At 45.3% G+C, this 20428-nt stretch overlaps 1 protein-coding gene across 2 annotated transcripts in view; it reads right to left on the reverse strand.

Moving 5' to 3' along the window:
- Positions 1 to 20428, reverse strand: part of rab27b (RAB27B, member RAS oncogene family) — a 223055-nt gene that overhangs the window by 95510 nt on the left and 107117 nt on the right. The window contains exon 1 of one of the 2 annotated variants that reach the window (XM_041188019.1): positions 16240 to 16322. The exons of the other annotated variant lie outside the window; for it this stretch is intronic. The gene's annotated coding sequence lies outside the window, so the exon portion shown is untranslated. Of the gene's footprint in view, positions 1 to 16239; positions 16323 to 20428 lie in introns of those variants that run through there. 2 annotated transcript variants of the gene reach the window in all.

Genomic DNA, 20428 nt, shown 5'->3' on the forward strand with positions numbered 1-20428 from the left:
TGCTTAAAAGCAAAAGCAAAATGGAAATTGGATCACATGACATACTTCCTTCTAGTGATGTTATGCTGTAATCCCTTAAAGGTATATGACAATACCATCCAGTCTCAGATCAGCTACAATTTACAGCAGCTAATAATTGGGAAGAACAAAATCATCATCTTTGGTCTCTGTCACAAACTCAATACAGTCACTATTGACACCAACTCAATGTTGCAAGCTGAACCAGATAGCTTGCAGTCTCTATCCCCTTTCCATCATAATGAATCTCCAGAACATTGCTCATTTCGTGCCAAGTGCTGCTGAAGTCTCATCCTGCTTTAATCAGTTCCAAACCCAAGAATTCCACTGCTCTCCTAGCCAACCTCCCGTTTCCACCGTCTGTAAACTTTGGCTTATCCAAAACTCCACTATTTGTATTTTATCCCACAAGTCCGACTGTCCCATCAACTTGCCTTTTTTCATCTCTGACCTTGTTTTTACTTATGCGTTCACAGGATGTGGGTGTCACTAGCTAGGCCAGTATTTATTGCCCACCCCCAATTGTCTTTGACAAGCTGGCACAAAGCCAACCACATGAATTGTGGGCCAGGATATTGCAGTTGGTGAGGGGGGGTGGGGGGGGCGGTGGGGGGGGGGGTGCAGGGCCCACTTGCTGATGCGTAAAATGACGCAGGATGAAGCTGGGTGGAACTCCCGACGTCAACCCGCGTCATTTCAATTTCCAGGTCAGCTGGGGTGCAGCCGAATCAGCTGTGTGCTTGCCAGCCTGTCTATGGCCAATTGAGGCCATTTAAAATGTAACTGCGTTAGTTAAAGGACCTCCCCATCCAACCTTAAGGTTGGCGGGCAGGCCTGGAGTCCTGGCGGGCTTCAGAAAAAGCATGAAACCTCATCCATGGGCGGGATGAGGTTTCAAGTAGGTTTTTAAAAATTTAATAACGGGGGACATGTCAGGGAAATTTTATTTTTCTATATTTAACATTTTTGAATTTGGCCCCAATCTCCCTGAGGCAGCACTTAGCCTCAGGGAGATGAATGAGCTCTCTCACGTGCATGCGCGAAGGAGTGCACTCTCGGCTTAGGGAATCCAACCCCCCCCACTACCCCGACCCGCACAGGGAGCGTATAGCCCTTCCTGGCGGACGTCATGCTGGGCGCGCCTTAATTGGCCCGCCCACTTAAAATGGCGACGTGCCCCCAATTGGGGGCACCGATCGGAGGAGTGCCTGCACGCACCCACTTGCGCCCGCTCCTGAACTCCCCCCACGCCCCCCAATGGGGGGAAAGTTCTGCCCATGACTTCTGCTAGGATACTGGGCACTGACCTGCATGATCACTGTCAATGGTCACAACACCAGCTGTGTGTTGAGTGGGTGGAATTCTTTTAGGTTTTGGTACATGGCAGAGCTGGCATAAAATTCACCCAAGCATTGTATGTGCAGTTAATGGCACCCTGCACCATAGACTTTGCAACCTTTGCCAGTCCTCGTGTTCACTTTGAGGGAATATTCACTATACCCCCTGACCTTGCCCTCTCCGATACTGAACGTTCAGTGCTCAGCAAAGGACTTAGTTTCATACCCTTACGCCCTCACCTCAATGAATTTCGGGCTCGGCATGATGCCGAACTCTTCTTCCACCGTCTTCGTCTCCGGGCTCACTTCTTTGGGCAGGAGTCCTCTCCCAGTTCAACGGATCCTTTTACCCATCTCCAATATTCTCCCTCCACCTGGACCCCTCCCTCTGGATTCTTACCTTCTCTTGATCTTTTCATTGAGAACTGTCGGCGCGACATTAGTCGTCTCAATTTCTCTGCTCCTCTCACCCATTCTAACCCACCCCCTTTCTGTTTCCCCCTTCCTTTTTTTTTCCAATAAATTATATAGATTTTTCTTTTCCCACCTATTTCCATTATTTTTAAATATTTTAAAATCTTTTATGCTCTCCCCACCCCCACTAGAGCTATATCTTGAGTGCCCTACCATCCATTCTTAATTAGCACATTCGTTTAGATAATATCACCAACTTTAACACCTATGTGTTCTTTTGTTCTATTGTTGTTGACATCTTTTGATGATCTGCTTCTATCACTGCTTGTTTGTCCCTACAACCACACCCCCCTCCCTCCACTTCTCTCTCTCTCTCTCTCTCTCTGCCCCCCCCACACACCTTCAACCAGCTTATATTTCAACTCTTTCTTGGACTCGAACTCAAGTTCTGTCGAAGGGTCATGAGAACTCGAAACGTCAACTCTTTTCTTCTCCACCGATGCTGCCAGACTTGCTGAGTTTTTCCAGCTAATTCTGTTTTTGTTCTCGTGTTCACTTTGTCTGATTCTCACCAGCAAGAAGTATTTAAATGAAACTATCTCTCTTTGGCTTGCAATCAAGCTAGTCTGACTAACTAGGGAGTGACTGCATGTTTCGAATCACCCTGTAATGTTTTCAAGTTTAGGTATTTGACAATAAAGCTCATGGATCTGTAGTGAAATTGTTTCAGTTGTGATTCTCAATCTCTCAGATGTTACAAATAACCTGTTCTTTCACCTTTTGTGTAAACCATTGTAAATTTTACCACTGTATGCTTTGTAAGTTTCTTTAAAACTTCCAAAATACCCGCAATTCCACATTGTCAGGTTAACTGGTGGAATGTTGTTCTTGAAAAATTGTTCCCGTCAAGTGACGCTGAATTTGCATAAAATGTATAAGCTTCAGAGGTGAGAAAATGAAAACAATGCCTCAATAGAGCAACCCACAATGGCCAACCATGAGTGACTATCTTTCCATATTCCCTGCTCATGAACAAAATTTTTTTTCATTTGAGGATACTTTATCAGTACAGCACAATCAGCCTGCAAATGTAGCTTCTACCAGGAAGAGGAAGAGATATGAAGATAACAAAATGCATGTAGATGGCTAACAACAGTAAGTGGCTCTTTTTCCAATCTTGCATAATTTTATGTTTTTATATAGGAATCATGGAAGGTTACAGCACAGAAACAGGCTGCTTGGCCTAATGTGTTCTGTTTTTCCCTGCGTGAACCAATTATTCTCCATCCCACTCTTCTGCTTATTCCACTTACTCCTTATTATGCTCTTTTTAAACAACATTCTAATTCCTTTTTAAAAATATTTATGGAGTTTGTTTCAACAAAAGTCTGTGGCAGTGAATTTCACATTCTAACCATCTATGTAAAGTCATTTCACCTAACCTATTTACATCTGTGGCTATTTTAAATTTGTGGCTGTTCATTGCCATCTTGCCAAATAGCAGGAATCATCCATCTCTATTTGTATCATAAATAGGATCATATATCTTCAAAATCATGAAGTTGTCAATCAGGTTCTACCTTAACCTTTTCAGATTTAGGTGAAAAAGGCTGTTGGGGTGGCGCAATTTTCACTGAATACTTTGGGCACTAAAGAGATGAAGAGGTAGCCAAAATGGGGATAACCCCCCATTTAGCACAAGATGTCATCTTGGTAAAGGAGTTGAAGCCAGGGCTAGAAAGGGCCAACAGGAGGCTAGTTAATAGCTGATTTCCACTTAAGATGCCAATTATTAAAGAGGCAGCTTGGCATTTTGATGGCTTGCATTTTAACTAATATCCTCTCCTAACAGCAATTTGGGAGTGAATGTGGTGTTGGTGACAATCACCAATCTCTCAAGTCTTTTGTCAAAGCTAACTCTTCATTTCTGATGAACCTATGTTGTAGTTTTCATATCTTTCCTATAATGAAGTGAAGGAAAGTGTATGCATTGTGAAAGGTTTCAGACATCCTATGATAAAACAGGTATGGGGAGGAATTTTGTGCCAGCGACCGGGGTCTCGGCTCTTTCTTTGAAGGCCCACCAGTATCGCCTGCCGATCAGACACTGGACAGGCCATTAGCGGGCCTTTCCCCAGGGTCAGGAACCTGAGTGTGGAAGCCTCGCCCACCGAGAGCTGCTGGCCTCCAATTGGCCAGCTGCTCTTTTGAATGGCAGCAGCACCGGGGAGATTGTAGATGCTGCCAGAACGAGACCCACCCGAGGTCCAGGACTCAGGCTTATGTCTGTGATGGTGGGAGTGGGCTTGCGGGATGGGGGCCTTGGAGAGGCATGTGTAGGGAAGTCGGCAGCAAGGGCAAGGGGGTGACTCTCAGTGGGCCCCCCACCTCCGCTTCCTGATACCGGGTCTCTGGACAGAATTTTACATCATGCGCCCGACCCGATTGGGCATAACATAGTGCATGATGACGTCAGGTGATTGTCCTGATGTCATCGCGCACTCACGCGGGGCAGCAGGTGCCGGAACCATGCCCACCATTAATTAAGAAGCCACTTAAGGCCATTAAGAAACCCCAAATGACTCCAATTTCTCATTGCCAGTGCGATTTCGCACTCATCGCACAGGCAAAATGGGCAGGCAACCAGCAAACATTTTCAAAAACCTCATCCACGGGCGAGATAAAAGGGGTGTGCAGCATTGCCAGTGTCAGTGGTGGGGATTTTGGTACACAGTTTGCTGCTGATGACTTATTAGTACTTGGCAGCTTCATCTCTGTTCGGGGCTTCATTGTTAGCATTTCTAGGCTTCAGTTCAGGATTCCTTGGTGTCTCCAAGGCCCCCAGAGGATTTGGACCGTGTGGACCCTTCCAGGTATAAGACAGCCTTCTGTCATCCTGGTAATGGGGATTGTAGTCTCTGCTGGTGGCATCTCCTCTGAGGAGGGAGAAAGAGGCAGAAAGGAAAGGTGCCCAGTTGTCCCAATGCAGCTTCCAGGGAAGTGACCTATGGGAGGAGAGACACAGGCACAAGGGGCGCAAGGCCAGCAGGAAGTCTAGGGCAGAAGGGGCTGCAGAAGATGCTACTATCCTGCTGCCAGGGTTTACATAAGAACATCAGAAATAGGAAGAGGAGTAGACCATTCGGCCCCTCAAGCCTGCTCCACCATTCAATAAGATCATGGCTGATCTTGTGTTTTGAGTTCCACATTCCCATCTAACCCCGATAATCCTTGATTCCCTTGCCTAACAAGAATCTCTCTACCTCTGCCTTAAAAATATTCAATTACCCTGCCTTCACCACTTTCTGAGGCAAAGACTTCCAAAGTCGCACAAACCTCTGAGAGAAAAAAGTTCTCCTCATCTCTGTCTTATAAGGGTGACCCCTAATTTTAAAACAGTGCCCCCTAGTTCTGGACTCACCCACAAGAGGAAACATCCTTTCAACATCCACCTTGTCAAGGTTGTTCAGGATCTTGTATGCTTCAATCAAATCACCCATCCCTCTTCTAAACAAGCTCCAGTGGAAACAAACTCAGTCTGTCCAACCTTTCCTCATAAGACAATCCACTCATTCCAGGTATCAATCTAGTAAACCTTTGAACTGCCTCCAATGCATTTACATCTTTCCTTAAATAAGGAGACCAAAATTGTAGACAGTATTCGAGGTGTGGTCTCACCAATGCCCTGTATAACTGAAGCATAACATCCTTACTTTTATGTTCAATTCCTCTCGTAATAAAGGATAGCATTCCATTAGCCATCTTAATTACTTGCTATACCTGCATACTAACTTTCCGTAACTCATGCACTAGAACACCTAGATCCCTCTGCACCTCAGTTGTTCTCCAGGTGGCGATGCAGCTACCTCAATATGTGTGAGGTGCTATGCCGAAGGAAGCTCTGCCTCTCAAGGGAGACCATGACCTCTAAATGTCCATTGATTGGGCCTGAGATCAGCTCCAACTGTGTAGGTGGACACCCCATGCCAGTGGCTCTGAAGGTCACAGTGGCCCTCAACTTCTTTGCCTCTGACTCTTTCCAGGGGTCAGTGGGGAATCTGTGTGGAGTATCTCAATCAGCTTTCCACAGCTGCCTCAAGCTGGTGACAGAAGCTCCTGCTCAGGCGGGTACTGATCATTAAAAACAAAAACAGAATTACCTGGAAAAGCTCAGCAGGTCTGGCAGCATCGGCGGAGAAGAAAAGAGTTCACGTTTCGAGTCCTCATGGTACTGATCATTCTTTACTGTACGGACGAGGCTGGCCAGGCTGAGCGAGGTAGAGGATTTGCAGCGATTGCTGGCTTCCCCTGCATCCAGGGTACAATCAACTGAACACATGTGGCCATCAAGGCGCCAGCAGGTTAACTGGATGCATTCGTCAACAGGTAGTGTTTCCACTCTATGAACCTGCAGATAGTGTTTGATCACAAGATGCAAATTCGGCAAGTCTGTGCTAGGTACTCAGGCAGCTCCCATGACGCTTATATCCTCAGACACTCCCAGGTGCCGAGGCTCTTCAGTGCTCCAGCCTGACTGGATGGATGGCTGCTGGGTGACAAGGGCTATCTGTAGAAGAGGTGGCTCATGACGCCTCTCTGCCACCAAGAACAGAGGCAGAGAAGCGTTACAATATGAGTTATGCCTCCACAAGGATTGTGATAGAGAAGACCACTGATCTTCTCAAGATGCGCTTCTGATGCCTGGACCGTTCAGGGGGAGCACTACAATACCCCCCAGAGCGGGTATCACTGATAGTGGTCGCATGCTGCGCTCTCCATAATCTGACACTGGCAAGGAGGGACCCACTGGAGGAAGAGGATCTTGACGCAGCTGCACAGGCCACAGATGAATCCAGTAGTGAGTCAGAAGAGGAGCACAATGAGGAGAATGCTGAGCATGTGGTGGCAGACCTCGGTAACCTCCAGGGAGGCAGGGACATCAGGGACGCACTGATGCAACAGTCCTTCAGCTAGGCTGCCAAAGATCTGCTTCCACCTCATGCCAGGACTGCCACCTCCATCCCGATGTTAGAAATAACTCTTTCATTTGAACCCTAAGTCCACTCATTGCCTTTGCGATAAAGTTTAGAGCCACTCACGTTCAGCATTACATACTGGCGTCCCCTGCACCAGATGAAGCATTCTCAGGTCATTACCACAAAAACAAAATTTATCTTATTTTGACAATCCAAAAAAATTTACGTAACCTTCTCTGGTCTTCATTCCCAGACCAGGAAAGATAAACCAATCATAAATTAATAAAAAATAACCTGTGAACTGTCCCTCTTGTGCTCACGGTGACTTTAGCTTACATTTGCGAGTGCTGCGCCTTATTGTCCCCCACTTCACTGGCACCGGCATTGGAGACAGCCTGCTGACCCTGCTGACTTGTTGGCCTTGATGACCTTGGCGGCCATCCTCTAGCTAGTGGAACCGGTGCTGGCCCCGCCTGGGAGGGAGCAGCCAGTGCCATGGCTGGCATCTCCCTTTTAATTGCAGCCTCATCAGATGTGATGGTCACTGGGGGAGGGGTGAAGGAGCTGCTGCCATCATCCAGAGTGCCCTGAGAGAAGCCTGCAGACACGACAAGCAGCTCGTGCGCCAACGTGAGATCGCTCTGGAGCCCCCTGCTCTCAATTGATGGATGGGCACTGAGCTGGGATACTGGCTGCCCCAATTGGCCCACCAGGGTGAAATCATGGTTGGGGAGCGATCGTGGGTGGAGGACCGTTTCCTGGGCGTTCCCAGGCCCGCCCGATGAATCCGCAAAATCCTGCTCTGTGTGCCTTTGAATGCGTGACCCCTCCTGAAGCCAGCAAGAAAAAATGCCAGGGTTTCTTTTTCATACATGCCACATGGTGAGACCCATGCCCACCACTGGGCACTAATTGCCCACTTAAGGGCATCAATTGCTAGTAGGATGGGAAGGCTAGCCACAGATCACCCGGCCACGGTCTTAATCAGGGTAGGGGTGGGAAGGTACAGGGTCCCCACTCACCAGCCTCCCACCTGATTAAATGGTCCACACCACCATAAGCTTGCCACGGGGAAGGGTACAAGATTGTGCCCATGAAAGAAGCTCACACCTTAGGTTCAAATCTGATAGAGAAATGCAGTAGCTTTTAAACTGTACAATGGTGGCAATATTAGATTTAAATTTGAATCCCCAGATAAATATGACTATGCAACTTCTGATCTAACGATGAGTGCTAACAACTTGACAGTTCCCTTCAGCAGGGACAAGTGTCAAATAGCTTTTTTGCAAGTTTAGACCCATTGTACACATGCATAATAGTATTTTGCAATCTTCACCATTGGATGGTTCTGACACATAAGGAAAGTAACTTCTGAACAAAAGCACACCTCTGAAACAAAATATGCCGGATTTAAAATAAATTCTTTATCCAGTGTTTAAAGGTAATGAGGAAGCATTCCTTAATTCACCAGACAAAGCAAAAAATAGAAAAGACTGAAAACTGGAGCAGCAGTTTTCACAAACAGGTGGTTTCTAGAGGTGAACACCGGGACTGCTGTTTGCTCGCTTTTTTAATTCTTTCATGGAATGTGGGTGTCACTGGCAAGGTCTGCATTTATTGCCCATCCCTAAATGCCCTTGAACTGAATGGTTTGCTAGGCCATTTCAGAGGGCAGTTGAAGAGGCAACCACATTGTTGTTGGTCTGCATGTAGATCAGGCCAAGTAAGTACAGCAAAGGACATTGGTGAACCAGATGGGTTTTTATGACAATTGATGATAGCTGATGATTGCCAGACTAGCTTTATATTCCATATTTAATAATTGAATTTAATTCCACTGAACCCATGTCCCCAGGCTATTAGCCTGGGCCTCTGGATTACTAGTCCAGTGACATTCCCATTGTGCTACCAGCTCCCTTGTAAGTGAATATGTAATGCTATTTACTACAATCACATTTTAACTTAAATATTTATATACCTTTAAACAGGTCAGCTGAGAATTAAGCTCTAGTTACCAACAGGTTTGTTCTTAAAAGAAACTATTGTTTGGTTTCACGTTGTCAACTAACAAGTCAAGCAACATTGCTTAGCTAAGAGTCATTGTGAACTATCATAGCCTCTCCCTCCTCATTTTGGAATGTCCAACAGACAAGTATTCCAGAGAAATAAATTGGCCCTTTAATGTGGGTCAGGTTTCAATTGTCAGCCAATACATCAGTTGATGAGCTTGCTTCATATTATAAACCATAAGTATGCCCAGACTCAGGCACACCCCTCTTTCTCATTGTTTAAGCAATGAGAATTTATCACCCAAAAGACTTGATGAACTTGTTATGCAAGGGACACAATTCACCAGAGCAGTACTCTCTCAACTATTTGGAAGAATTTTCTGCTTCTCTATGTGAGGGGTCTTAGTGCTAACAAATAGAACACTATTCGATTTCAAATACTGAATATCACTTTCAAGCACAGGTAAAGCAGTGACATCTCCTTCTCCATGTCCCACTGTAAGCTCAGTAAGGGATGGTGGTGTTTTGTAGGCCCATGTGCACTAAGGGGTAGCTTTGAACATCCCAATTCCTCAAGAGATTCAGCTCAGCAAATAACTGAAGAATTTTAAGACCCTTCCTCGCCATTGTGCTACACATGATGATTCCATGCTAAAGACAATCTTCAGTTATTTGCAATGATGATTGTCCTCAAGGTTAACTTTCAACAAGAAGGAAGATAACATTTCATGGTTAACTATTGTAATCGAAACATTCCAAACAATAGTTAGAAACAGTGATATAGTCATATAGGCACAACTACACTCAGGTACCCACATCAAAGGCAAGAGATATTGCTTTCTTTCTCCTTTAGTTATCTCTCACACCAAAGTAGTGTGAAAGAAATTCTAGTGCGTTCTTAGGAGGTAACATAAAGACCAGCTTCCAGCGAGCCGTTCAAAACTCCATTGACTTCAGCGGGACCGGAAAATCCCACTGGCGAGAGGGGCTGTAAAATTCCACCCTACATCTCTTGAAGAGGAGCCCAAGCAATGGGTGTGAATTTTTTCAGGAGTCTAATTCACAGATATGGAGAATGGCCCACTCGGTGCCAAGTGAATAGAATGAGCTTTCAGTACATTTGTCCCTGTTGATTTATCAGATGGCACATATGGATTTAACTTCTGTGATCCATCTTAACACATTGGGTTGAACCTTGCTAGAAAAATAACAAGTTCGTTAAAAATCTGCAGCAATCTTAATTCGTCAACAGCCAGAAAATTCAGGGAATTAAGAGATAAACTGTGAGTTGCACACCCAGAATTTGCTGGTTGATTTACACTGCTCTCCTATTTACTGAACACAAATGGCATCTAATCCTTTTCCTTTGTATAATTTTAAGGACTTACTGGATTTGCACATTAATCATCCAATAAACTCACCACAGAAAGTTGGGCTGGTGATTAAGAGCATAAGTACCCTTTTAAAGGCTTGATAATTGTTAATACAATGTAAACCGTTCAATCTCATGCCTGCATGTAGTAAATTCTTCTTAGAGATTTAAAAAATATCATTTTTTTACTTTTCCTTTCTGTGCCTTTTCCTTTTGTTCTTAATCTAATCTTTCCTTCCCTCTTTATTTCCCTTTTCCATACTTGATTTGATTCTAATTCACCCCCTTTCTCCATCTTTCCTCTGTTTCTTTCCCAATCCTTAAATCTGATTGGTTAAATGTTGGCACAACTATTTACTTAGATGTCCCTTTGCCCTTGCTACACTTTTACCATCCCATGCTTCCAGCAAGTTACATTGAAAAAAAATCAAGCTGAAGTGTGCAGCAAAAGACCTAATTATAGGTCGAGACTAAGAGCCCCATTCCTGCAACACTGGCCCATCATTCTGTTAGCCAAAAGATTATTGTTAAATTGGCAACAATCTAGGCTTACAGGAGTTTTATTCACATCACATGTCAAGATTTTAAAGAAAATCTACGCAGAAATCCTCTCTTCCAAAACTATGGCAGAAGCAAAACTTTATTGAGAGAGCCAGAACTCTGACAATTGTCCATCAAAGTTTCCAAGAGCAAAGAAATTAGCTTGGTGCAGTCAACATGATAGATTTGCTGCAAGAGATTCACTTTATATGCAAACATTAAGATCAGGAATTGAATGATTTTAAGTGTGAAAAATTTAAGGCCACAACAAAACATTTTTTTTATCCATTTACAGGATGTGGGCTTCGCTGGCTGGGCCAGCATTTATTGCCCATCCCTAGTTGCCCTTGAGAAGGTGGTGGTGAGCTGTATTCTTGAATTGCTGCAGTCCATGTGGTGTAGGTACACCTGCAGTGCTATTAGGGAGGGAGTTCCAGGATTTTGACCTAGCAACAGTGAAGGCACAGCGATATATTTCCAAGTCAGGATGGTGAGAGTTGGAAGGGAACTTCCAGATGGCGGTGTTTCCATCTATCTTCTGCCCTTCTCCTTCTAGATGGTCATTGTCGTGGGTTTGTAAGGTGCTGCCTAAGAGCCTTGGTGAATTCCTGCAGTGCATCTTGTAGATGGCACACAATGCAGCTACTGTGCATCGATGGTGGAGCGAGCGAATGTTTGTGGATGTGGTACCAATCCAGTGGGTTGATTTGTCCTGGATGGTGTCCAGCTTCTTCAGTGCTGCTGGAGCTGCACTCATCCAGGCAAGTGGGGAGTATTCCATTACATTCCTGACTTGGGTGGTGGACAGGCTTTAGGGAGTCAGGAAATGAGTTACTCATCACTTAATTCCTAGCCTCTGACCTGCTCTTGTAGCCACAGTATTTATATGGCTAGTCCATTCAGCTTCTGGTCAATGGTAACCCCCAGGATGTTGATAGTGAGGGATTCAGTGATAGTAATGCCATTGAACGTCAAGGGGGCGATGGTTAAATTCTCTCTTGTTGGAGATGGTCATTACCTGGCATTTCTGTTGTACAAATGTTACTTGCCATTTGTCAGCCCAAACCTGGATATTGTCCGGGTCTTGCTGCATTTGGACGTGGACTGCTTCAGTATCTGAGGAATTGCAAATGGTGCTGAACATTGTGCAATCATCAGTGAACATCCCCACTTCTGACCTTATGATTGAAGGAAGATCATTGGTGAAGCAGCTGATGATGGTTGGGCCGAGGACACTACCCTGAGGAACTCCTGCAGTGATGCCCTAGAGCTGAGATGACCGACCCCTCACAACCACAACCATTTTCCTTTGCGCTAGATATAACTCCAACCATAAAATTTTTATATTAATTATATATATATATATATAAAGTTATATGTAATTATATATAATTATAAAAATAAAAAGTAGAAAATGCTGGAAAAACACAGGGAGTCTGGCAGCATCTGTGGAGAGACACATCTAGAGTTCTTTGCACAGCTTTGGTTTCTTTGTTTAAGGAGGGATATACTTGCATTGGAGGCAGTTCAGAGAAGTTTCACTAGGCTGATTCCTGAGATGAAGAGGCTGTCTTATGAGGAAAGGTTGAGCAGGTTGGGCCGATGCTCATTGGAGTTTAGAAGAATGAGAGGTGATTTCATTGAAACATATAGATTCTGAGGGAGCTTGAAAGGATAACTGCTGAGAGAATGTTTTCCCTCGTGGGGGAACTAGAACCGGGGGCACAGTTTCAAATGCCCCCATTCCTGTTAAATCTTAGATGCCGCTGTCCTCACATAGCCTTTCATTCTCTATTCTATATGTTTCTCTCTCTTTAATATGTAAATGTATTGTTTCATATGTCTTTGGAATGGTACCTTTCCCATAATATAAAAACTTTCATTTTGCCAATATTGTCAGTAACCTTTGGGAAAAATAAACACACTCCTTAGCTATGCTTATCTGGCTAGATGTAAACAGACTAACATCCCTTTTAATCCAAATAATCCCTTCACTTATCTAAAAATGCAAATTCCCTTCACACCTTACATGCTAAGCCAGCATCCATGTTTACTTATTAACATTTCAAACACATTTCTACACCTAGCGTCTTTTGATAATTCCAAGCTTGCAGTCTACCTGACTCCAAATATAATTAAATCACACAGACAGAACCAACTATACTCACACCCTCACGCCTTATATACAACAAACCAGAAAAACATTATGAAAATTATTTTACTTTTGTAACACCATACAGACTCAGAGTGGTGACACCATGGTTGCAGATACCAGTGTTCAAAGGGGTTTGCTGGGAGTCACAACAGCTCAGCAATCTGTCCTCCAGCAGATTGCTAGGATTGCTGAGTAGCCTTGCCATGGGGCTGACATTGGTTCCATAGAGCGTGAACCTGTTGTCTCTCTCACGGTCTCAGCATTCATACTCCCACCACGGCTACTCTGCCTTGCTGTTGCCTGTCAGCCAGGCAACTCAGAATGCTGCCATCAATGCCTAGATAGTGCAGTCCACAGCTAGGTCTTCTAGGGTTAGAACTGCTTGAGGTAGCACTATGTAGGAGCAGTAAGACAGGCAAAGGCACCCGTAAAACAGGGATTAAGGAATGCACAAGGATGATGAATTGAGTATGATACGAATTGTGTGGAGCCTTGAATGTGTAATTGAATAAAGTTAGCATGGTATGGTTGTTTTGTGACGCTTTTCATTTTAGGATTATAGCTAAGTGGAAACTGTGAGTATCCATCACAGAGGGATGGTAAGATAAGAACATGTTGAATGATATGAATTTGGGATTTCATTAATTCAGGTTAACTGGAGTTTGATGATGTGTGCAAGGAGAACCCATGTGAAAAGTGGATGTGTTATTGCCCCCTCTCTTCTTCCTCCTCCTGCCAAGGTGGTGGCCAAATACTTGATGGCAAATGTTGCGCTCTCATGGTGGCCAGGTTGCGGTGGACCACCACAAGTCGGGACACCCACTCTGATGGAATCTAGCTCCCAAAGCTCCCACTCAAGGCAGCAGAACCATCGCTTCAGAACCCTGATGGTGTGTTCTATACAAGTTGACCACGTGTAGTCAGGTGGAGGAGGGGAGTCATCAGTCAGGTGTAGAGATCTTGTCCTTGTCGCTGATCAGCCATCCTTTGGTTCGACACAGTGTCCAGCAGATTGCTAAACCAGCAGATTGGTACAGGGTGAACAAATCATGACTTCTGCCAGGATAGTGGTAATTCAGAGGAAACCTTTGAGCTTTCAGTACATTGCACTATTGCAATGTGGTGCCCGCAAAGACATATGCATGCAATCAATGACACCCTGTACTGGGGGAAACCCGCTATCCTGGCCACTCCTCCTGCTTCCCTCTGCTCAGGAAGAAGACAATGAAGTTTCTTCTCCCAGTGTACAGAGACTCCATGTCCTCCTGAATGCAGCGATGGACAGCAAGCTGCGGGCTGTTTGCTATATTGTCTGTTCCAGCCTGGAAAGATCCACTGGTGAAAAAAAAATCAAGGTCACAGTTACCTTGATAACATCCTGCTCTGAGGCTGCTGGTCTGATCATAGATATGGCAGAATTCTGTGACCACCTCCTTGATGAAACACATCTACTGAACACTGCTCCTCGCTTAGGTGCAGGTTGGAGAAGTGCTCCCTGAAGATAGGTGAGGCCTGCTGCTGAAGGCCGTCCTCCACCTTTCCCTGTATGCAGCTTGTCTCCTCTGCTGCCTCTGCTCCATCTCCCTCTGATGCTGCAGCCCATGGGGAACCTGCAACTATAGCCCCCATGACTGGGTGTACTCAGGGGCCTATCAGGAGCACTCAAAGCCTTCCCAATGCCCTGCATCACTTCCTAGACTTTACCAGCTTTTCTGAACAACTCCAAACAACAAATTCAGCAAGAGCAAGTGTATAGTAAAAAGCAGTTAATCTGCTAGTTGGGTGGTAATGCCTTTAAATAGCATTGGTGCGAGATCCTTTGTGTTGCTGAATGCATGTTCATCTGTGTGTGGTTAAGACAGGACATTAACTAGAGCAATGAGGTCAAAAAAAATGGCTGGGTGAGCATAATGGGCCTATCTGCACATTTCCAGTGCACATGGGTAATGCCTGTGCTAAAGTTCCCAACAAGATGGTGTTTGGCACGGCAGTGGTTGAGGGCAGCCCAAACGCTGATTTTCACTTAAAACTGTAGCTGTATCACTATAGTCTCCCCAAAGCCTGTCCACCATTTACAAGGCACAAGTCATAACATGATGGAATATGCTCCACTTGCCTGAATGAGTACAACTCCAACAACACTCAAGAAGCTCAACACCATCCAGGACAAAGCATTTTTCTTGATTGGCATCCCATCCACCACCTTAAACATTCACTCCCTCCACCACTGATGCACAGTAGCAGCAGTGTGTACCATTTATAAGATGCATTTCAGCAAATTGTCAAGCTTTCTTTGACAGGACCTTCCAAGCCTGCAAGCTCAACCACCTAGAAGTACAAGGGCAACAGATGAATGGGAACACCACCAAGTTCCTCTCCAAGCCACACACCATCCTGATTTGGGACTATACTGCTATTCCTTCAGTATTGCTGGGTCAAGATCCTGGAACTCCCTTCCTTATGGCACTGTGGGGGCAAAATCTTTCCTTTGTCAGGCGGACGTGTGCCCAACCCGAATGGGAGAAAAATAGTGCGCAATGTTTCGGGCGAGCGTCCCGACATGCACTCTTGCGCTATTTTGCTCGGTGGGCACACACGAGAGGCAGCAGCACGTCCACTGATAATTAAGGGGCCTATTACAGCCCTTAATCAATTAATTAAATGGAATTTTTCACTGCCTATCAAACTGTTCGCTTGGCGGGTGGGCGAATAGGCCAAGCTGCCTTTGCATTTTTTGCAAACCCTCATCCACGGACAAGATGAGGTTTCGACCAGTGATTTTAAAAAAAATAAAAGCTTTTAAAACTCAGAGTCACATGAGGGGACGTTTTCCTTATTTTTCAATTGTTTATTTTTAATGTTAAAAATCTTCAGTTCCCTGGGGCAGCTCTGTGCCTTCAGGGGGCTTTCTGTCGGCGCACCCGCGCACATTCACTCACCTCCACGCTTGCCCTCCTTTACCCCCACCCAGGCAGAGCTAAGCGTTGCAGCACGCAATTCACACTGGCCGTTAATTGGGCAGCCAGTGTGAAACTGCATTCGGGGATGATCTTGGGCGGCGGTCAGTTTCGCAGCCGCTGCCAGGCCCACCCGCCATGCCTGCCCGACTAGGTAAAACTCCTGCCCTGGGTGTACCTACACCACATGGACTGCAGCGGTTCAAGAAGGCAGCTCACCAGCACCTTCTCAAGGAATGGACAATAACGCTGGCATAGGCAGCGAAGCCCAAAGAATACATACAAAATAAATAATCACAGAGCCGCGTTTTACAGCCTAAGAGTTTTGCAATTGTATGCAGCTGAAAACCAGTTGCATAAATGTTTGACTGCAGACAACACAGAATGTGCTTTATCACTAGGTGTCTGCAAATGGCACCCATACAAAGAAAATTACCACTTCAAGCCTTAATGTTACTTACAGTCTGAGATACACAATGGACTGTCACCAAACAACTGTTCTTTACTGAGTCCAAACCAAAGTGAGATTTAGTATTTGACCGGAACGAGTAATACTGATCACTCTAGAAGAACAAAATGCCACGTCTTCTTTTCTCACACATTTGTTTTAGATTTCCATCTTGTTACATTGCAACCACTTCTTCAGATCAGCAGTCATGCAGGAAACTCCAGAATGTGGCAACAGATCTTATCACAAAATTTGTTTGGTTCTGTTTCTGGGCCTCAAGATCTTACAAAATTACAAACTACAACATTTTATCAAGAATACATCATTTGTTTGAGTTTAGTAGTGTTAAAGTAGACAAAATAAAACAAAATACCATTTTTATAGAACTGCCATTGATCTTTCTTTTCCTATTTTTACCATTTCTGATTTCTCTCTCTCTCTCTTACCCCAGTTCCTTGCATAAGCTCTGTTTGCCAATGCAGTAATTCCTCACCTAACCCTGTAGCTATATTCCCAAAAAGTTCAACTTAAATGAAACAACATTAAGCAGATCTGATTTTCCTATTGTAGCTAATGTAAAAGCTCTAGTTACGTTCTGTAAGACTTTTCTCAATGGAAAATAGCATTAAAACATTATACCCTGTAAGTCAAAACACTGTACATTCCTAAGTTCCTATTTTCATAAATGAAATAGCTTCTGAAATAACTTAAATCTAGAAATTTTTTAAAAATGCTAACTCTACTTACCTCCCTCTCTTCTTCAATCCAAATCCCTGGCCCCCCGGTACATCCACACTTTTTCATTCATTCATGGGATATGGGCATTGCTGCCTAGGCCAGCATTTATTGCCCATCCCTCATTGCCCTTGTTCAGAGGGTATTTAAGAGAGAGACATTGCTGTGGATCTGGAGTCACATGTAGGCCAGACCAAGGACATCAGTGAACCAGATGGGTTTTTATAACAATCAGCAATGGTTTCATTGTGGCCATCAGGCTTTTAATTCCAGATTTTTATTGAATTCAAATTTCGGGAGGGCTTCAAACCTGGGTCCCCCAAGCATTACCCTGGGTGTCTGGAATACTAATCAGTGACAAAACCACTATGCCACCGCCTCCCCACCCATTCCTGTTCCACCCGCTCCCTGACTCATAACCTTCCCGCTCCCCGAACCACCTACTCCCCAACCCACTTACCTCCAATCTACCCACACTCCAACCCTGCCACTCCCCCATCCACCCCCTCCCCAACCCACTCGCCCCTAATCGTCCCACTCGCTAACCCTCCCACTCCAGGACCCACCCTCCCTTCACTCTTCCCATTCTTTACTCCTCTCACTCAACAATCCTCCCACTCATCAACCCTCCCACACCCCAACGTTTCTGCTCACCACCTCTGCCATGCGCCACTTGCATCCTCGACCTGCCCACTCACTGCCTCTCCCGCTCATCACTTCCCTCCTCAGCCCTCCCACTCCCTTCCTGCTTCCCTCTCCTGAATGCTTGCTGTGAGCAATGGCTCAGGAGGGGCTGGCGAGAGGGAGGAAGTGAACAACGGAGCAAGAGGAGCAGCGAGTGGGAGGGTCGTGGAGGGATGTGGCAAGTGGAAGGGCCAGTGAGCAGGAGAGACGTGGTAAGTGGGAGGGTAGATGATTAGGACAGTGGGCGAGCGGGATAGAAGTGGGGAGCAGGAGGGCCAATGAGTGGGAGGTTCACTAAGTGGCAGGGTCACCAAGTGACAAGGCCGACGAGCGGGAGGGTTGTCAAGTGGCAGGGTGGATGAGTGGGAGGGTCCATGAGCGGGAGGGTCAAAGAGTGGGAGGGTCGATGAACGGCCGGGTCAACACGTGCGAAGATCACCAAGTGGCAGGGTCAATGGGTGGGAGGGTTAATGAGTGGGAGGGTCAATGAGGGGGAGGATCGACAAGTGGGAGGGTCAGCAAGCAGGAGGGTCGCGTGGCAGGGTGGATGAGCATAAGGGTTGATAAGTGGAACGATCACCAAGTGGCAGGGTGAACAAGTGAGAACTGGCAAATGAGCGATCCTTTATCCCTGGCCTGGATGCAGCCCACACATGCCAAGATGACTGAACACATGCTGATTCTAACTTCCTACTAGTCTACAAGGTGCGTGCAGTGCTAAAATCTGAGCTGTTAGCTGGGAGCTGTCCCCATTCATCTGCTGTCCTTGTTCTTGTAGATCATTGAGAAGTTATATGTAGACAGGCATAAAAAAGAAAATTATATCTAATTGCCACTAGGTTATACAGTTGGAAGTCATAGAGTTAGAGTCATTATGGCACAGGAGAAGGCCATTCTGCTCATCTAGTCCATGTCAGCTCTCGTAAAGCAAGCCAGTTAGTCCCATTCCACCACTCAATCCTGTAGCCCTGCAAGTTTGGTCTGAATTTTTAGCTCAGTGGGCGGGTGTGATTGGTGGGCCCGAGATCGAGTGGGAAATAGATCGCCAACCGCGATTGGCCCCCAACCACACTTTCATGCTGGCTGGCCAATTAACAGCCAGTCAATGTGAAACGCGCACTGAAAAGCTTAGCTGCTGGGGTGGGGGCTGGGAGAGAGCGGGCGCTGACATCACTGTGGGCACGGGTGAGTGCTGCGAGAGAGCTCCCTGAAGGCAGAGAGCTGCCTCAGGAGGCTGCAGACCTGAAAACTATTAAATTACATTTCAAAGAGCCGGGAAAAAATGTCCAAGCATCAGAATCAGGCACCTGAAATTATAGATGATAAAAATGCTGCCCACAGGTTTTTATTTCTATTTCATTTCATAACAGAAACCTCATCCTGGCCTTGGATGAGGTTTCATGAGAAATGTAAAGGCCACCTGGCTGATTCACCCGCCCGCCAACCGTAAGGTTTGACGGACCACGAAAGATCAGTCAATTGCTCCGTTAATAGGCTTAATCGCCCTCTTAATTGTCGGCAGGTGCGCTTCTGACTTTTGTGCACACTCGCTTACCGAAATATCGCACGAGCCTGGGATGACTTGGGGAAGCTCGCCCAACGTCATCTCATGCGATTTCATGTCCAATTGGGTTGGGCATGCATGTGCCCAATCAGCGTAACATTCTGCCCATTGTTTCCCTCATGTGCCCATCCAATTTTGTTTAGAAATCATTGATTGTCTCTGTTTTCAGCAGACTCACTGACAGCAATTTCTGGGTCATTACCTCTCATTCCATAAGAGTTCTTTCTCACTTCCACCACCGAAACCACCCATTGGCCCAAAACCTGAAATCTGTGGCCACTAGTCCTTATATATCAGCTAATGGAAGCAGCTTTTCTTTAGCTACCTTATCTATGATGTTGTACATCTCCAGCAATTCTTCCCTCAATCTCCTATGCTCAAGGACAACAACTCCAGTTTCTTCAACCTAACCTTGAGCTAAAATCCCTCATCTCTGGAACCATTCTGTTAAATCTTGCTCCCTTTCAAGGAACCTCACATAATTCCTAAAGTATGGTGACCATAACATTTTTTTAATTCATTCATGGGATATGGGCATTGCTGACAAGGTCAACATTTGTTGCTTATCCCTAATTGCCTTGAACTGATTGACCTGCTAGGCCATTTCAAAGGACAATTAAGTCAGCCATATTACTGTGGGTCTGGAGTTAAATGTAGGCCAGACCAGATAAGGATGGCAGATATCCTTTTGGGTTTTTATAGCAATTGATGATAGTTACATGGTCACTATTACTAAGACTAGCTTTAAATCCCAGATTTATTAATTGAATTCAAGTTCCACCAGATGCCATGGTGGGATTTGAGCGTATGTCCCCAGAGCATTGGGTTGGGACTCTTTGGGAAAATGTTAGAGTTTATTATAAAGGATGTAAAGCAGAGCATTTAGAAATACATAATATAATCAAACAGAGTCAGCATGGCTTCATGAAGGGAAAATCATGCCTGACAAATTTATTAGAATTCTTTGAGGAGGTAACAAGCGGGATGGATAAAGGGGAACCAGTAGATGTAATATATTTGGATTTCTAAAAGGTGTTCAATAAAGTACCGCACATAAGGCTACTTAATAATAGCCCATGGTGTTGGGGGTAGTATATTAGCATGGATAGAAGATTGGCTAACTAATAGAAGCAGAGAGTTGGTGTAAGGGGGCATTTTCAGGATGGCAACCTGTAACTAGTGGAATGCCACAGGGATCAGTGCTGGGGTCACAACTATT

The sequence above is a fragment of the Carcharodon carcharias genome, chromosome 1 (genome assembly GCF_017639515.1).
Source record: "Carcharodon carcharias isolate sCarCar2 chromosome 1, sCarCar2.pri, whole genome shotgun sequence".
NCBI classification, from domain to species: domain Eukaryota; kingdom Metazoa; phylum Chordata; class Chondrichthyes; order Lamniformes; family Lamnidae; genus Carcharodon; species Carcharodon carcharias.